At 39.9% G+C, this 19,255-nt stretch overlaps 1 pseudogene; it reads right to left on the reverse strand.

Annotated features, from left to right (window-relative positions):
• Positions 1-1,771: 1,771 nt before the first annotated feature.
• Positions 1,772-5,935, reverse strand: LOC123571713 (uncharacterized; annotated as a pseudogene).
• Positions 5,936-19,255: the final 13,320 nt, after the last annotated feature.

The following is a 19,255-nucleotide window of genomic DNA, read 5'->3' on the forward strand; positions in this document are numbered from 1 at the left end:
GTGGTCAACATTATACATTTTATCCATTAGTGAAAAATGTATCTATTCATTTGCTGGTAATGAAGTATGAAATAAAGACCAAACAGTTAGAAAGAATCTGGAAATTTCATCAATAATGAACAATTCCACTTGCTATTATTTTGCATTACTTTGGAATGTTCTCAATTAAGAGCTGACCCATGTTAAGGAATATTTATCGGGCATTTGCTAAAGACATGGAGAGTGGTGCTATTTTGCAGGTAGCATTGGATTTATCCGTTTTCTAAGCAATTGCATGTATGGTAGGTAGTTGCAAAGAACCTGGAAGGTGACCTTTAAACTAGGTTGGCAATATTTAAAACAGTCTCCAATGACAGATTTTTGGAGGCCTTCAGTGATGGGAACAGTGCTGGCTCTGAATCCACATAGAAAATGAGAACAAACAGGTGCTCTCCAATATAGCTAAGAAAGATGTTTAGAGGAACTGAGAATCAGGGTCTTCCTGAGTGACAGGACAATGAGGAATCGAAAGTGGGAAAGCAGGCCCTTGCCTATCTATGTTATACATTTATATTATAAATATACATATTTATAACAATATATAATACATTAATATAATGTGTATGTTTATACATTATTCATTTCCTGAATTCCTAAACTGATATAATAATATAATTCTAAAATGGGATTCATCTTCAAAAAATATATATACCTAATGCGATAATGCTCTTTTTCTTATATTTTTTAAAAGAATTTTTTTTTAATACTTTAAGTTCTGGGATACAGAACTTAGTTCTGGGATATCAGATTATATCTATATCTATATATGTAACATAATATATAGATATATATGTATCTAGAATATATAGATATATCAGATTTTATATGTGTGTATCTTACAATACGGTGTAAGAAGGTAAATGCACATATTTTAAATTTACTGTTCAATAACTTTTGACAAATATATACACAGATGTAACTCTCATTATAGTCAAGATAGAGAATATTTCCATTAACTCCAAAAGTTACTTTCTTTGCTTCTCTCCGGTCAATCTTCATTTGTACCCCGACTCTCGGGCAACCACTGAGACTTTATCACTGTACATTTGCATTGTCTTTTCCAGATTTTCATATAAGTGAGATAATACGTCATATACTCTTTTATGTCTGGCTTCTCACGAGCATTATGTTTTGGAGATTCATTCATGTTGTTTAATGTACCATTAGTTTATACCTTTCTATTGCAGAATACCTTCTGTTTTTGGGGTACACTCTAATTTATTCATCCACTTACTTTTTGAACTTTCTCACTGTTTCCAGTTTGAGTCTATCACAAATTAAATTGCTATGTACAGTTTCTTGTGTTAACATATGTTTTCATTCTTTTTTTTTTTTTTTTTTTTTGCAGTTGCAAGATTTAATAAAGTGAAAACAGAGCCCCCACACAATAGGAGAGTACCCAAAGGAGGTTGCCAGCACCAGCTTGAATGCCTGGGTTTATATGTCCCGATCATTGTCCCTCCCCCTGTGCTCTCAGGCAATAGATGACTTGACTATTTCTTTACCTCCTGCTTTTAGCTTAATTGGTATTTTGGTGAGTTCTCTTTACAACCTGATTGGTCAGGTGTGAGCTGAGTTACAAGCACCGTGTTTAAAGGTGGGTGTGGTCACCTTCCCCAGCTAGGCTTAGGAATTCTTAGTTGGTCTAGGAAATCCAGCTAGTCCTGTCTGTCAGTTCCCCCTCTCAACAGGAAAACCCAATTGCTATTGGGGAGGTTGGCTGATGACTGCTCTAACTGCCTCCTGCTGTATTGGGGCATAGTAGGGGTCATGCAGTAGAGATTTCCTCAGGAGGGGTGTGTTTGATGTCATCAACATTGGAGCATGGGCTAGCAGACCAGTCCAGGGGTCCACAGTAGATCTTAGTCATGGACTGCATCTGGGGCTCCATTTGAAGAACGATTTATAGTCTTACAGCTTCAATTCTGGAAGAGACAAACTTAACAAGGAGATTAAAGATACAGGGATTGAAATGTATGGCCTGAGTGCAGAGGGAGGCACATCCAACAGTTAGTAGGGTTTAGGACTGAGGCTTCATGGAGCCCAGTGAAGGTGGTATTAAATAGGCTTACCAGGAGAGTATGGGTATGGAGGGTGAAAGTGGGGTTTCCTTTAGAAAAACTCCTGTACGATGGGGCATCAATATTTCTGGGAAGCCATATTCTCCGTAGAAGCTCTTGGTAAGGGGAACTACTGGTAGTACAGCAGCATGGAGGAGGTGCAGTGACAGTGAAAGGGGGTAAGAAAACAGTAAGGAGACAAATATGACAAGAGAGGGCCATGGGGATCTACGACTCTAGTTACTTTCCTTATGGTTGCCATGTGAAGAGCAGGCGCAGATCCTCTAGATGTTCACAGGAATAGCTAGCATTGTCTCCTGCATTTTTGGGTTCCTTTGGCAGTATCCAGGGTTTTGGGATGAGGATAAGCCAATATAAGCTGGAAACGTTCCTCCTTGAGGGCCTTGGTTCCTTTGGGTAATTTTAGCCCTAACTATTTAAACTGCTGTGAACAGAGCTGAGCCTTTGGTTTGGAAACCTTGTAGCCACTGGTAGCAAGGAAGTTTAAGAGCACTTGGGTGGCTTGATGGCACAAGGTTTCTGAACAGGAGGCTAATAGTAAATCATCCACATACCAAAGGACAAGAGTGTCCAAGTATGAGAACTGGCTCAATCTTGGACTAATGCCAGGCCAAATAGATGGCCTGAACCCTTGGGGTAAAACAGTCCCAGTGAGTTGAGACATTGAGTTCACAGGATCTTCAAAGGCAAACAAGAATTGACAGTCAGGATGTACAGGGATGCAGAAAAAGGCATCCTTAAGGTCCAGGACTGTAAACCATTCTGCTTCCTCTGGTATCTGGGAAAGCAGAGTTATAAGGGTTTAGGTGCAGCTAGGTATAGAGGGACAATGGCCTCATTGATAATCCTGAGATCTTGCACTAACCTCCACTGTCCGTTGGGTTTCTGTACTCCTAAAATTGGAGTATTGCAGGGGCTATTGCATGGTTTTACTAGTCCTTGGGCTTTTAGGTCCTTAACACTCTTTTGGAGTTCTTGTTGGGCCTCAGGTCTAAGGGGGTACTGCCTTTGGTAGGGAAAGAAGGCAAAATCCTTTAGTTTAACTTGAACGGGACAGGCATTCTTCTCTTGTCCATATTGTCCTTCTGTTGCCCAGACTTCAGGATTAATTCCTTCCTCAAGTAGGGGACAACAAACATGTGTTCCTTCTCCTATGTTCAGGTATATAATAGCCCCTGCTTTTGCTAGGAGTCTCCCTCTAACAAAGGAGTGGTACTTTCTGGCATACTTAGAAAGGCATGTGAAAAGGGTAAAGTTCCTCAGTCACAACTTAGAGGCTGGGAGAAGTATCTAGTGACTGTCTGTCCTAGGATCCCTCAGATAGTGACAGATCTAGAAAACAGTTGTCCGGCACAGGAGAGTAAGACAGAGAAGGCTGCGCCAGTGTCCAGGAGACAGTTAACCTCCTGGCCCTCAATGGTCAAGCATACCAGAGGCTCTGTGAGGATGATGGCATGAGCTGGTGCTTGCCCTGGGCACCCTCAGTCCTCCTGCTGGATCATCTGGTTAGTGGCTTCTGACTCCAAGGACCTTCATCCCCTGGGGCAGTGGGATTCCTTTGACATAAGGGAATGGTGATTCCAGTGATTCCTTTGACATAAGGGGCATGGACAAGGGGACAGCTTATTTCTATTCAGACAATCTTTTTTAAAGTGTCCTTGTAGACCACACTGAAAGCAAGCCCTATTAGGCATTCAATTTGCCCAGTCTTTCCCTTTTCCAGAGCCTCCAAAGTCTGCCTGCCTGAGGGCCATGACTTCTTTATCTTATCTTCTTTTATCTCTTGTATCTAAGGTAGTACAAATGTTTAATAGGTTTTTGTGGATTCAATTGATGATGTCTTGAACTAGTAGTAGTTTCTAGGCTCCTGTGGAGTACCTATAAAACAAAAATTGAGGCCAGATGTAGTGGCTCATGCTTGTAATCTCAGCATTTTAGGAGGCCAAGACAGGACAATGGCTTGAGCTCAGGAGTTTGAGGCCTGCCTGAGCAACATAGAGAGACCTCATCTCTACTGAGAATTGAAAAAATTAGCTGGGTGTGGTAGTGTATGATTGTAGCCCCAGCTACTCAGAAGACTGAGCCAAAATGATCACTTGAGCCGAGGAATTTGAGACTTCAGTGAGCCATGATCATGCCACTGTACTCCAGCCTGGGTGGCAGAGCAGAACCCTGTCTCAGAAAAAAAAAAAAAAAAAAGAAGAAGAAGAAGAAAGAAAGAAAAGGAAACAGATATTGAGCATGTATAAATTGGAGAAGTGAGTCCATCCAAGTTACCCAGATCATAGCTTTAAAGCAGCAGATGAAGACTTGAACTTAGTAACACGCAGCATGATGTGATAGCTCCAATTTAGTGCTCACAAGGGTTATCTGGAGAAAAGGAGCAAAAGTAGGTGGGGACAACAACAACATGACTTTGCCTCTTCAGAAACATAATAAAACCCCTTTCCAGGGCAATCATTGATGCTGGTTAATGATCCCTATTTTTAAAAATTCTCTAGTAAAATGAGCTCTTCCTGTATCCTAATTCCTTTGAAAAAGATTCAACATAAGTGCAAGTGAGACTTAATTCTGTGTTATAAATGTTGACGTGAAGCTTGAAGCTTCGATGGCTTTATTTTGTTTTCAAGTTTGTATTTCTCATCTCATTTTTCTGTATCTCATCAAATTATACATGTATATACTATGTATATATACATTTTTATATATGTACCTGCATGCATATACTCATATATGTGTATATATGTACATAGATACATAGTGTTTTCTACTCCAAGCAACAAAACCATACTAATTTTCATTTCATTAAACACCCACTCTATTGTGGCATAACATAAATATATCCAGAGTAAATATTTAAAAATATTTGTTCAACATAGTTTGCTAATAGGAAAGAATTCATGTTCATTAAAATGTATAATTACTTTTACACCATATGCTCTTCTGATGTAAAATAAACTTAGAGTTTTTAAAGAGACACCTATGGATTCAAAATTAGATTGCATAGACTATCCTGTTCTTCTAAGCATAAAATGTGCTGAAAGTCTGGAGAGGGGAGAATTGTCATTGGTAACACCTAACCTCTCTTCCAACTTTAGTTGTATATTACTACATGTTCCCTCTTCTGTAGACATAATGCTGCTGTCCTTCAGCATTTTTAGTTTGTGGATTCAATCTTGAAAAAATACTGGACGACAATCAGCTGCAGTTGGAGGCTCCCACTGAGAAGAATGAAAACGGTGAGTGAATCCTGCATCAGCAACTAAGGTATCTAGGTTCTCTCACTGGGACTGACTGGGAGATTGGCACAACCCAAGGAGAGCAGGGAAAAGCAGGGTAGAGTGACGGCCCATGCAGGAGCCGAATGGGGCAAGGGGACCTCCCACCCCCAACCAAGGGAGGTGTTGAGTAATTGTGCTGCCTCACCCAGGAAACCACGTTTTTTTCCATGGATTTGTGCAACCTGTGCATCAGGAGATCCCCTTGTGAGCTCATGCCACTAGGGCTTTGGGTCCTAAGCACAGAGCAGTGCAGATTCTTGGTAGCTGCTTGGCTAGAGACTGCCTAAGACTACCCAGTTCCTGGGGGGATGGGTGGCTGTCATCACTGTGGTTGCCTGCTGCCTAAGATGACTGAGCTCCCGATGGGAGGGACAGCAGCCATCACTGTAGCTCCAGTTGGCCATTTTCCCCTGCCAGTGCTGGGGAGACTGGGCGGTTTGGCCCCAGGAGGAATTTCCCACGGCACAGCACAGCTGTTGTGGCAGATTCGTCAGACTGCCTCTTTAAGCTGTACCAGGACCCATCCCTCCTCATCAGACAAGGCCTGGGAATTTCATCAACTACAGCCAGGGGTTTAGGGACAGAACTCTAATCTCCCTGGGATGGAGGCCTTGTGGGGAGAGACAACTGGAGTCTTCATGGATCAGTGGACTTAGTCTTTTCCCTTGCTGGCTCTGAGGAATCCAGGAAGTCTAGACAAGTGGGATTCTCCTAAGTGCAGAGCTCCCCCTCCACCAAGGGGCAGCCAGAGAGCTTCATTAAGCACGTCCCTGATCTTGTGCCTCCTGACTGGGTGAGATCCCCCAACAGGGGTTGCCAGACACCTTATACAGCAACATTCCTGCTGGCATCGAACTGGTGCCTCTCTGGGATGGAGCTCCCAGGGGAAGGAGCAGGCAGCCATCTTTGCTGCTCTGCAGCCTCCACTGGTGACACCTCCAGGTGTGGGAGGGACTCAGGCAAACAGGATCTAGAGTGGTCCCCCCAGCAAATCACAGCAGCCCTACAGACGAAGGGCCAGACTGTTAAAAGAAAAACAAACAAACAGAAAGCAACAAAAACAACACCAGCAACAAAAAAGTACCCATGAAAACTCCATCCAAAGGTCAGCAACCTCAAAGATCAAAGGTAGATAAACTTGTGAAGGTGTGAAGAATCAATGAAAAAACACACTGAAAACTCAAAATCCAGAGTTCCTCTTCTCTTCCAGAGGATGACAACACGTCTCCAGCAAGGATCCAGAATTGGGCTGAGGCTGAGATGGATGAACTGGCAGAAGTAGGCTTCAAAATGTGGGTAATAATGAACTTTGATGAGCTAACAGAGTATGTTCTATCCCAGTGCAAAGAAGTTAAGAACCATGGTAAAATATTAGAGGAATATAAATGACCTGATAGAACTGAAAAACACAACATGAGAACTTCACAATGCAATCACAAGTATCAATAGCCGAATAGACCAAGCAGAGGAAAGAATATCAGAGCTTGGAGACTATCTTGCAAAAATAAGACAAGCAGGCAAGATTAGAGAAAAAAGAATGAAAAGGAATGAACAAAACCTCCAAGAACTATGGGATTATGTAAAAAGACTGAACCTGTAACTGATTAAGGTACCTGAAAGAGACAGGAAAAATGGAACCAAGTTGGAAAACATACTGCAGGATATCATCTAGGAGAACTTTCCCAACCTAGCAAGGCAGGTCAACCTTCAAATTCAGGAAACTCAGAGAACCCCAGTAAGATACTCCAAGAGAAGATCAACCCCAAGACACATAATCATCAGATTCTCCAAGGTCAAATGAAAACAAAAATGATAAGGGCAGCCAGAGAGAAAGGCCAAGTCATCTACAAATGGAAGTCCATCAGACTAACAGCAGACCTTGCAATAGAAGCCCTACAGGCCAGAAGAGATTAGGGGCCAGTATTCAACATTCTTAAAGAAAATAATTTCCAACCCAGGATTTCATACCCAGCCAAACTATGCTTCATAAGTGAAGGAGAAATAAAGTCCTCTTCAAGCAAGCAAATGTTGAGGGACTTTCACACCACCAGGCCTGCCTTGCAAGAGCTCCTGAAGGAAGCACTAAATGTAGAAAGGAAAAAGCATTACCAGCCACTATAAAAACAAACTGAAGTGCACAGACCAACATCACTATGAAGTAACTACATAAACAAGACTATAAAATAACCAGCTAGCATCATGATGACAGGATCAAATTCACATGTAACAATATTAAACTTAAATGTAAATGGGCTAGATGCCCCAGTTAAAAGACACACAATGGCAAGTTGGATAAAGAGTCATGACTCATTGGTGTGCTGTGTTCAAGATACCCATCTCACATGCAAAGACACACATAGGCTCAAAATAAAGGGATGGAGGAAAATCTACTACGCAAATGGAAAGCAGAAAAAAAACAGGGGTTGCAATCCTAGTTTCTTACAAAACAGATTTTAAACCAAGAAAGATCAAAAAAGACAAAGAAGGACATTATATAATGGTAAAGACTTCAATTCAACAAGAAGAGCTAACTATCCTAAATATATATGCACCCAATATAAGAGCACCCAGATTCATAAAACAAACTCTTAGAGACCTTCAAAGAGATTTAGACTCCCACACAATAATGATGAAGGATTTAACACTCCACTGTCAATAGTAGACAAATCATCAAGACAGAAAATTAACAAAGATATTCAGGATTGAACTCAGCTTAGTCAAGTGGACTTGACAGATATCTACAGAACTCTCCACCCAAAAACAATAGAATATACCTTTTTCTCAGTGCCACATGGCACTTACTCTAAAATTGATCATGTAATTGGAAGTAAGACATTCTTCAGCAAATGCAAAAGAACTGAAATAATAACAAACAGTCTCTCAGACCATGGAGCAATCAAATTAGAAGAAGATTAATAAACTTACTCAAAACCACACAACTACATGGAATTTAAACAACCTTCTCCTGAATGATACCCGCTGGTGATACCCAGGCAAAAAGGGTCTAGAGTGGACCTCCAGCAAACTCCAACAGATCTCTGGGTAAATCATGAAATTAAGGCAGAAATCAAGAAGTTCTTCAAAACCAATGAGAGCAAAGAAACAATGTACCAGAATCTCTGAGATGCAGATAAAGCAGTGTTAAGAGGAAAATTTATTGCACTAAATGCCCACATCAAAAAGCTAAAAAGATCTCCAATCTGCATCCTAACATCACAACTAAAAGAACTAGAGAACCAAGAGCAAACAAACCCCAAAGCTAGCAGAAGACAAAAAATATTCAAGATGAGAGCAGAACTGAAGGAGATAGAGATAAAAAAGACTCTTCAAAAAATCAATGAATCTAGTAGCAGTTTTTTCAAAAATTTAATAATATGGATAGACTACTAGCTAGATTAATAAGAAAAGAGAGAAGAATCAAATAAACACAACAAAAAATGATAAAGGGAATATCACCACCGACCTGACAGAAATACAAACTACCATCAGATATTACTATAAACACCTCTAGGCAAATAAACTAGAAAATCCAGAAGAAATGGATAAATTCCTGGACACATACACCCTCCAAGACCGAACCAGGAAGAAGTTGAATTCCTTAATAGACCAATAAAAAGTTCTGAAATTGACACAGTAATAGTCTACCGACCAAAAAAAAAAACAAACAAACCCAGGACCAGACAGATTTACAGCTGAATTCTACCAGAACTACAAAGAGGAGCTGGTACCATTTCTTCCAAAACTATTCCAAACATTTGGAAACAAGAGAATCCTCTCTTATTTTATGAGGTCAACATCATCATGATACCAAAACCTTGCAGAGATATAACAACAAAAAAACTTCAGGCTAATAACCCTGATGAACATCAATGCAATAATCCTCAATAAAATACTGACAAACTGAATCCAGCAGCACATCAAAAAGCTTATCTACCACAGCCAAGTTGGCTTCACCCCTGAGATGCAAGGCTGGTTCAACATATGCAAACCAATAAACATAATACATCACATGAACAGAATCGAAGACAAAAGCCATGTGATTGGTCTGTTCCAAGATGGCCTAACAGGAACAGCTCCAGTCTGCAGCTCCCAGCATGATCAATGCAGAAGATGGGTGATTTCTGCATTTCCAACTGAGGTACCTGGTTCATCTCATTGGGATTGGTTGGACAGTGGGTGCACCCCATGGAGGTGAGCCAAAGCAGGGTGAGGCATTGCCTCACCCGGGAAGTGCAAGGGGTCAGGGAATTTCCCTTTCCTAGCCAAGGGAAGCTGTGACAGATGGTACCTGGAAAAATGGGACACTCCCACCCCAATACTGCACTTTTCCAATAGTTTTAGCAAACGGCACACCAGGAGATTATATCACACTCCTGGCTCAGCAGGTCCCATGCCCACGGAGCCTTGCTCACTGCTAGCACAGCAGTCTGAGATCCACCTGTGAGGCAGCAGCCTGGCAAGGGGAGGGACATCCACCATTGCTGAGGCTTGAGTAGGTAAACAAAGCAGCCAGGGAAGCTCGAACTGGGTGGAACCCACCGCAGCTCAGCCAGACCTGCTGCCTCTGTAGACTCCACCTCTGGGGGCAGGGTATAGCTGAACAAAATGTAGCAGAAACTTCTGCAGACTTAAGTGTCCATGTCTGACAGCTCTGAAGAGAGCAGTGGTTCTCCTAACATAGTGTTCAAGCTCAGACAATGGACAGACTGCCTCCTCAAGTGGGTCCCTGACCCCTGTGTAGCCTAACTGGGAGACACCTCCTAGTAAGGGCTGACTGACACCTCATACAGGAGGGTGCTCCTCTGGGATGAAGTTTCCAGAGGAAGGATCAGGCAGCGATATTTGCTGTTCTGCAATATTTGCTGTTCTGCAGCCTCTGCTGGTGATACCCAGGCAGTGTCTGGAGTGGACCCCCAACAAACTCCAACAGATCTGCAGCTGAGGGACCTGACGGTTAGAAGGAAAACTGACAAACAGAAAAGAATAGCATCAACATCAACAAAAAAGACATCCACATCAAAACCCCATCTGTAGGTCACCAACATCAAAGACCAAAAGCAGATAAAACCACAAAGATGGGAGAAACCAGAACAGAAAAGCTCAAAATTCTAAAAACCAAAGCACTTCTTTTCCTCCAAAGGATCATAGCTCCTCACCAGCAATGGAACAAAGCTGGATGGAGAATAACTTTGACAAGCTGACAAAAGTGGGCTTCAGAAGGTCAGTAATAACGAACTTCTCTGAGCTAAAGGAGGATGTTCGAATCCATCACACAGAAGGTAAAAAACCTTGAAAAAAGATTAGAGGAATGGCTAACTAGAATAAACAGTGTAGAGAAGACCTTAAATGATTGGATGGAGCTGAAAACCATGGCACAAGAGTATGTGACGCATGCACAAGCTTCAATAGCCAATTCGATCAAGTGGAAGAAAGGGTATCATTGATTGAAGATCAAATCAATGAAATAAAGTGAGAAGAGAAGTTTAGAGAAAAAGAGTAAAAAGAAGCCAGGCAGGGTGGCTCATGCCTGTAATCCCAGCACTTTGGGAGGCCAAGGCTGGTGGATCACGAGGTCAGGAGATCAAGACCATCCTGGCTAATACGGTGAAACCCTGTCTCCACTAAATATACAAAAAATTATCTGAGTATGGTGACAGGCGCCTGTAGTCCCAGCTACTCAGGAGGCTGAGGCAGGAGAATAGCATGAACCAGGGAGGTTGAGCTTCCAGTGAGCCGAGATAGTGACACTGCACTCCAGCCTGGGTGACAGAGCGAGACTCCATCTCAAAAAAAAAAAAAAAGAGTGAAACGAAATGAACAAACCCTCCAAGAAATATGGGACTATGTGAAAAGACAAAAGCTATGTTTGATTGGTGTACTTGAAAGTACTTGGAGAATGGAACCAAGTTGGCAAACACTCTTCAGGATATTATCCAGGAGAACTTCCCCAACCTAGCAAGGCAGGTCAACATTCAAATTCAGTGAATACAGAGAATACCATAAAGATATTCCTCGAGAAGAAAAACCCCAAGACACATAATTGTCAGATTTGCCAAGGTTGAAATGAAGGAAAAAATGTTAAGGGCAGCCAGAAAGAAAGGTCAGGTTGCCCACAAATGGAAGCCCATCAGACTAACAGTGGATCTCTTGCCAGAAACTCTGCAAGCCAGAAGAGAGTGGGGGCCAATATTCAACATTTTTAAAGAAAAGAATTTTCAACCCAGAATTTCATATCCAGCCAAACTAAGCTTCATAAGTGAAGAAGAAATAAAATCCTTTACAGACAAGCAAATGCTGAGACATTTTGTCACCACCATGCCTGCCTTACAAGAGCTCCCGAAGGAAGCACTAAACATGGAAAGGAACAACCAGTACCAGCCACTGCAAAAACATGACAAATTGTAAAGACCATTGATGCTAGGAAGAAATTGCATCAACTAAAGGAAAAAGTAACCAGCTAACATAATAATGACAAGATCAAATTCACACATAACAATATTAACCTTAAATGTAAATGGGCTAAATGCCCCAATTAAAAGACACAGACTGGCAAATTGGATAAAGAGTCAAGACCCATCAGTGTGCTGTATTCAGGGGACCCATTTCACATGCAGAGACACACATAGGCTCAAAATAAAGGGATGGAGGAAGATCTACCAAGAAAATAGAAAGAAAGAAAGAAAAAAAAAGCAGGGGTTGCAATCTTAATATCTGATAAAACAGAATTTAAACCAACAAAGATCAAAAGAGACAAAGAAGGCCATTACATAATGCTAAAGGGATCAATTCAACAAGAAGAGCTAACTATCCTAAATATATATGCACCCAATACAGGGGCACCCAGATTCATAAAGCAAGTTCTTAGAGACCTACAAAGAGACTTAGACTCCCACACAATCATAATGGGTGACTTTAACACCCCACTGTCAATATTAAACAGATCAACAAGATAGAAGGTTAATAAGAATATGCAGGACTTGAACTCAGTTCTATGCCAAGCATACCTAATAGACATCTACAGAACTCTACAACCCAAATCAACGGAATATACATTCTTCTCAGCACCATATCACACTTATTCCAAAATTGACCACATGTTTGGAAGTAAAGCACTCCTCAGCAAATGTAAAACAAAAGAAATCACAACAGTCTCTCAGACCATAGTGCAATCAAACTAGAACTAAGGATTAAGAAACTCACTCAAAACCGCTCAACTACACGGAAACTGAATAACCTGCTCCTGAATGACTACTGGGTACACAACGAAATGAAGGCAGAAATAAAGATGTTCTTTGAAACCAGTGAGAACAAAGACACATCGTACCAGAATGTCTGGACACATTTAAAGCAGTGTATAGAGGGAAATTTATGGCACTAAATGCCCACAAGAGAAAACAAGAAAGATCTAAAATCAACACCCTAATGTCACAATTAAAAGAACTAGAGAAACAAGAGCAAACAAATTCAAAAGCTAGCAGAAGGCAAGAAATAACCAAGATCAGAGTAGAACTGAAGGAGATAGAGACACAAAAAAACCCTTCAAAAAATCAATGAATCCAGGAGCTATTTTTTTGGAAAGTTCAACAAAATTGGTAGACCTCTAGCAAGTCTAATAAAGAAGCCAAGAGAGAAGAATCAAATAGAAGCAATAAAAAATGATAAAGGGGATATCACCACCAATCCCACAGAAATACAAACTACCATCAGAGAATACTATAAACACCTCTATGCAAATAAACTAGAAAATCTATAAGAAATGGATAAATTCCTGGACACATACACCCTCCCGAGACTAAACCAGGAAGAAGTTGAATGTCTGAATAAACCAATAACACGTTCTGAAATTGAGGCAATAATTAATAGTCTACCAACCAAAAAAAGGCCAAGACCAGACAGATTCACAGCCGAATCTGCCAGAGGTACAAAGAGGAGCTGGTACCATTCCTTCTGAAACTATTCCAATCAATAGAAAAAGAGGGAATCCTCCCTAACTCATTTTATGAGGCCAGCATCATCCTGATACCAAAGCCTAGCAGAGACATAGCAAAAAAAGAGAATTTTAGACCAATATCCCTGATGAACATCAATGCAAAAATTCTCAATAAAATACTGGCAAACCAAATCCAATTCTCAATAAAATACTGGCAAACCAAATTTGAGCACATCAAAAAGCTTATCCACCACAATCAAGTTGGCTTTATTACTGGGTTACAAGGCTGATTCAACACATGCAAATCAATAAACGTAATCCATCACATAAACAGAACCAATGACAAAAGCCACATGATTATCTCAATAGATGCAGAAAAGGCCTTCAACAAAATTCAACAGTCCTTCATGCTAAAAACTCTCAATAAACTAGGTATTGATGGAATGTATCTCAAAATAATAAGAGCTATATATGACAAACCCATAGCCAATATTCTGAATGGGGCAAAAACTGGAAGCATTCCCTTTGAAAACTGGCACAAGAGAGGGATGCCCTGTCTCAACATAGTGTTGGAAGTTCTGGCCAGGGCAATCAGGCAAGAGAAAGAAATAAAGGGTATTCAATTAGGAAAAGAGGAAGTCAAACTGTCCCTGTCTGTAGATGATGTGATGGTATATTTAGAAAATCCATCATCTCAGCCCAAAATTTCCTTAAGCTGATACGCAACTTCAGAAAAGTCTCAAGATACAAAATCAAAGTGCAAAAATCACAAACATTCCTATACACCAATAACAGGCAAACAGAGAGCCAAATCCTGAGTGAACTCCTAGTCACAATTGCTACAAAGAGAATAAAATACCTAGGAATCCAACTACAAGGGATGTGAAGGACCTCTTCAATGAGAACTACAAACCACTGCTCAATGAAATAAAAGAGGACACAAACAAATGGAAGAACATTCCATGCTCATGGTGAGCAAGAATCAACATCGTAAAAATGGCTATATTGCCCAAGGTAATTTATAGATTCAATGCCATCTCCATCAAGCTACCAATGACTTTCTTCACAGAATTGGGAAAAACTGCTTTAAAGTTCATATGTCTTAGCATTGCCAAGACAATCCTAAGCCAAAAGAACAAAGCTGGAGGCATCACACTGCCTGACTTCAAACTATACTACAAGGCTACAGTAACCAAAACAGCATGGTACTGGTACCAAAACAGAGATATAGACCAATGGAACAGAACAGAGGCCTCAGAAATAAGACCACACACCTACACCCATCTGATCTTTGACAAACCTGACAAAAACAAGCAATAGGGAAAGGATTCCCTGTTTAATAAATGGTGCTGGGAAAACTGGCTAGCCATATGTAGAAAGCTGAAACTGGATCCCTTCCTTACACCTTATACAAAAATTAATTCAAGATGGATTAAAGACTTAAATGTTGAACATAAAACCACAAAAAAAACCCTATAGAAAACCTAGGCAATACCATTCAGGACATAGGCATGGGCAAGGACTTCATGACTAAAACACCAAAAGCAAATGACAACAAAAGCCAAAATAGACAAATTGAATATAATTAAACTAAAGAGTTTCTGCACAACAAAAGAAATGACCATCAGAGTGAACAGACAACCTCCAGAATGGGAGAAAATTTTTGCAATCCACCCATCTGACAAAGGGCTAATATCCAGAATCTATGAAGAACTTAAACAAATTTACAAGAAAAAAACAACTCTATCAAAATGTGGGCAAAGTATATGAACAGACACTCCTCAAAATAAGACATTTATGCAGCCAACAGACACTTGAAAAAATGCTCATCACACTGGTCATCAGAGAAATGCAAATCAAAGCCAAATTGAGATACCATCTCACACCAGTTAGAATGGTGATCATTAAAAAGTCAGGAAATAACAGATGCTGGAGAGGATGTGGAGAAAGAGGAATGCCTTTGCACTGTTGATGAAACTAGTTCAACCATTGTGGAAGACAGTGGGTGATTCCTCAAGGATCTAGAACTAGAAATACCATTTGACCCAGCAATCCCATTACTGGGTATATACCCAAAAGATTGTAAACCATTCTACTACAAAGACACATGCACACGTATGTTTATTGCGGCACTATTCACAATAGCAGACTTGGAACTAACCCAAATGTCCATCAATGATAGACTGGATTAAGAAAATGTGGCACATATACACCATGGAATACTATGCAGTCATAAAAAGGATGAGTTCATCTCCTTTGCAGGGACATGGATGCAGCTGGAAACCCTCATTCTCAGCAAACTATCAAAAGGACAGAAAACCAAACACCACATGTTCTCACTCATAGGTTGGAATTGAACCATGAGAACACCTGGACACAGGGTGGGGAACATCACAACCTGGGGCCTGTCATGGGGTGGGGGGCAGGGGGAGGGATAGTATTAGGAGAAATACCTAATGTAAATGACGAGTTAATGGGTGCAGCAAACCAACATGGCACATGTATACCTGTGTAACAACCTGTACGTTGTGTGCATGTACCCTAGAACTTAAAGTATGATTTTTTAAAAAGGGGGAAAAAAAACGTGATTATCTCATTAGATGCAAAAAAGTCTATTGACTTCAATAGAATTAAAAATACCTTCATGTTAAAAACTCTCAATAAACTAGGTATTGATGGAACATACCTCAAACTAATAAGAACTATTTATAACAAACCCACATCCAATATCACACCGAATGAGCAAAACCTGGAAGCATTCCCCTTGAAAACTGGCATAAAACAAAGATGCCCTCTCTTACCACTCCAATTCAGCATAATATTGGAAGTTCTGGCAAGAGCAATCAGGCAAGAGAAAGAAATAAATAGTATTCATATAAGAAGAAAGGAAATCAAACTGTCTCTATTTGCAGATGACATGATCCTATATCTACAAAACTCCATCCTCTCAGCCAAAAAGCTTCTTAAGCTGATGAGCAACTTCAGCAAAGTCTTGAAATAAAATATCAGTGTGCAAAAATCGTAAATATTCCTATATACCAACAATAGACAAGCAGAGAACTAAATCATGAATGAACTCCCATTTACAATTGTTCCAAAGAGAATAAAGTAACTAGGAATATAGCTGACAAGGGAAATGAAGGACCTCTTCAAGAAATACAAACCACTGCCCAAGGAAATCAGAGAGGACCCAAACAAATGGAAAAACATTCTATGCTCATGGAAAGAAAGAATCAATATTGTGATAAAGGCCATACTGCCCAAAGTAATTTATAGATTCAATGCTATTCCCATTAAATTACCATTGACATTCTTCACAGAATTAGAAAAAAAAAAACTACTTTAAAATTCATATGGAACCGAAAAAGAGCCTGAACCACCAAGACAATCCTAAGCAAAAGGAAGAAACGCTAGAGGCATCACGCTACCTGACTTCAATCTATATTATGAGCCTACAGAAACCAAAACAGCATGGTACTGGTAGAAAAACAAACACATAGACCCATGGAACAAAATAAAGAACTCAGAAATAAGACCACACGTCTATAACCATCTGATTTTCAACAAACCTGTCAAAATCAAGCCATGGGGAAAGAATTCCCTATTTAATAAACGGTACTGAAAGAAATGACTAGCCATTGCAGAAAATTGAAACTGGACCCCTTCTTTACACCTTATACAAAAATTAACTCATGATGGATTAAAGACTTAAATATAAAACCCAGAACTATAAAAGCCTAGAAGAAAATCTAGGCAATATCATTCAGAACATAGACACTGGCAAAGATTTCATGATGAAAACTTCAAAAGCAATTGCTTGTTGCTTTTGTCAAGCAAAAATTGACAAATGGGATCTAACAGACAACCTCCAGAATGGGAGAAAATTTTTGCAATCTCTCCATCTGATAAAGGTCTAATATCCAGAATCTATAAGGAACTTAAAAAAAATTTACAAGAAACAAACAAACAAACAATATCATTTAAAAGTACATGAACAGGCAAAGGACATGAACAGATACTTCTCAAAAGAAGACATTTACGGAGCTAACAAACATATGAAGAAAAGCTCAACATCATTGACCATTAGAGAAATGCCCATCAAAACCATGATGAAATACTGTCTCACACTAGTCAAAATGACAATTATTAAAAAGTCCAGAAACAACAGATGCTAGTAAGGCTGTGGAGAAATAGGAACACTTTTATACTGTTGGTGGGAATGTAAATTAGTTCAACCATTGTAGAAGACAGTGCGGTAATTCCTCAGAGACCTAGACCCAGAAATACCATTTGACCCAGCGATCCCACTACTGGGTATATAACCAAAGGAATATAAATTATTCTATTATAAAAATACATGCACATGTATGTTCATTGCAGCACTATTCACAATAGCAAAGACATGGAATCAACTCAAATGTCCATCAATGATAGACTGGATAAAGAAAATGTGGTACAAATACACCATGGAATACTATGCAGCCATAAAAAAGGAACAAGATCATGTCCTTTTCAGGGACATAGATGGAGCTGGAAGCCATTATCCTCAGTAAACTAACAAAGGAATAGAAAACCAAACACCACATGTTGTCACTTATAAGTGGAAGCCAAACAATGAGAACACATGGACACAGGGAGGAGAACAACACACACTATGGCCTTTTGCAGGGGTCGGGGGAGCAAGGGGAGAGAGAGAATCAGGAAAAATAGCTAAAGCATGCTGGGCTTAATACCTAGGTGATGGGCTGATAGGTGCAGCAACACACTTACCATGGCACACGTTTATCTATGTAACAAAACTGCACATCCTGCACATGTATTCCAGAACTTAAAATAAAAGAAAATATAAATAATAGCAAAAAAAGAAAATATATTATCAACCTAATGGGGGAGAAATGATGATATGCTATGCTCATTGCATTAGACAACAAATATTATTCTTATCCTACAAATATTGTGAAAATGTCCAGGAGCCAAGAAGTCAGGACCAGCTGGGTGGGAGCTTCCCTGGAGAGTCACTTATGCATAGAGGTTTACTGGGACTGGGGCAAACATGGAAAGGCTAATATATCATGAATCTTTTAAGTTGTAAATGACAGAAATACAACTTAAGCAAGCTTAAGCCAAAAAGGGTATCAACACACATTACTAAGAGTCCAAGAATAGTACTTACTTCAGGCATTGTTACATCTAGAGGACAAATGTTACCAGGAGTGTCTTTTTTCTTTTCTTGGAAAGGCTCTCTCCATGTGGTGAGCAAACAGCCATTCTCTATGGAAGACTCACATTCCCTTGTTTAGAAATCCTACCAAAATGAAAGGGGGGTTTTGTTATGTTTGTTTGTTTGTTTTGCTAGCTTTGGCAGAAAGCTCCAAGGGAGAGCATGTCTCAAGTCATGTGTCTGTGCTTAAATCAATCATTGCACCAGGAGATGTGATGGTCTGATTGGCCAGACCTGGTTCTTGTATCTCTTCTATGTTGAGGGTGAGGAGAAGAATCAGAGTCGGCTCCACTGAAGCTAAATAGAATAGGAAGAGGTAACTTATCATCAGAGGAATGTGAAAAGATGCTGAGTTGGCCCGAACACAGATGCCTCCTGCTAAGGAATGTAACAAGACAGTACTCCATGGATGAATCTACAGTTAGAAAGAATGAGTTTTAAGGAGCAAGTAAAATACTTAAATTAAAAATTGTTCATTTCCCATTTATTGAGATCCTACTGGATGTCAGGAAGTGTCTTAAGAGCTAGAGATATAAACATAACAGGGAAAGTTCTTACTTTTGTAAAGCTTATATTCTAGTAATGGAAGATGGGTAAATAAAATAATTGAGTAAAGGATATAGTATTTTAAATAGAATTAAGGTGTATATCTATTTGAAATATTTTTATAGGAAGGGTAGTAGAAAATACTAATGGGGTGGTC

This window comes from Macaca fascicularis, chromosome 2 (assembly GCF_037993035.2).
Source record: "Macaca fascicularis isolate 582-1 chromosome 2, T2T-MFA8v1.1".
NCBI classification, from domain to species: domain Eukaryota; kingdom Metazoa; phylum Chordata; class Mammalia; order Primates; family Cercopithecidae; genus Macaca; species Macaca fascicularis.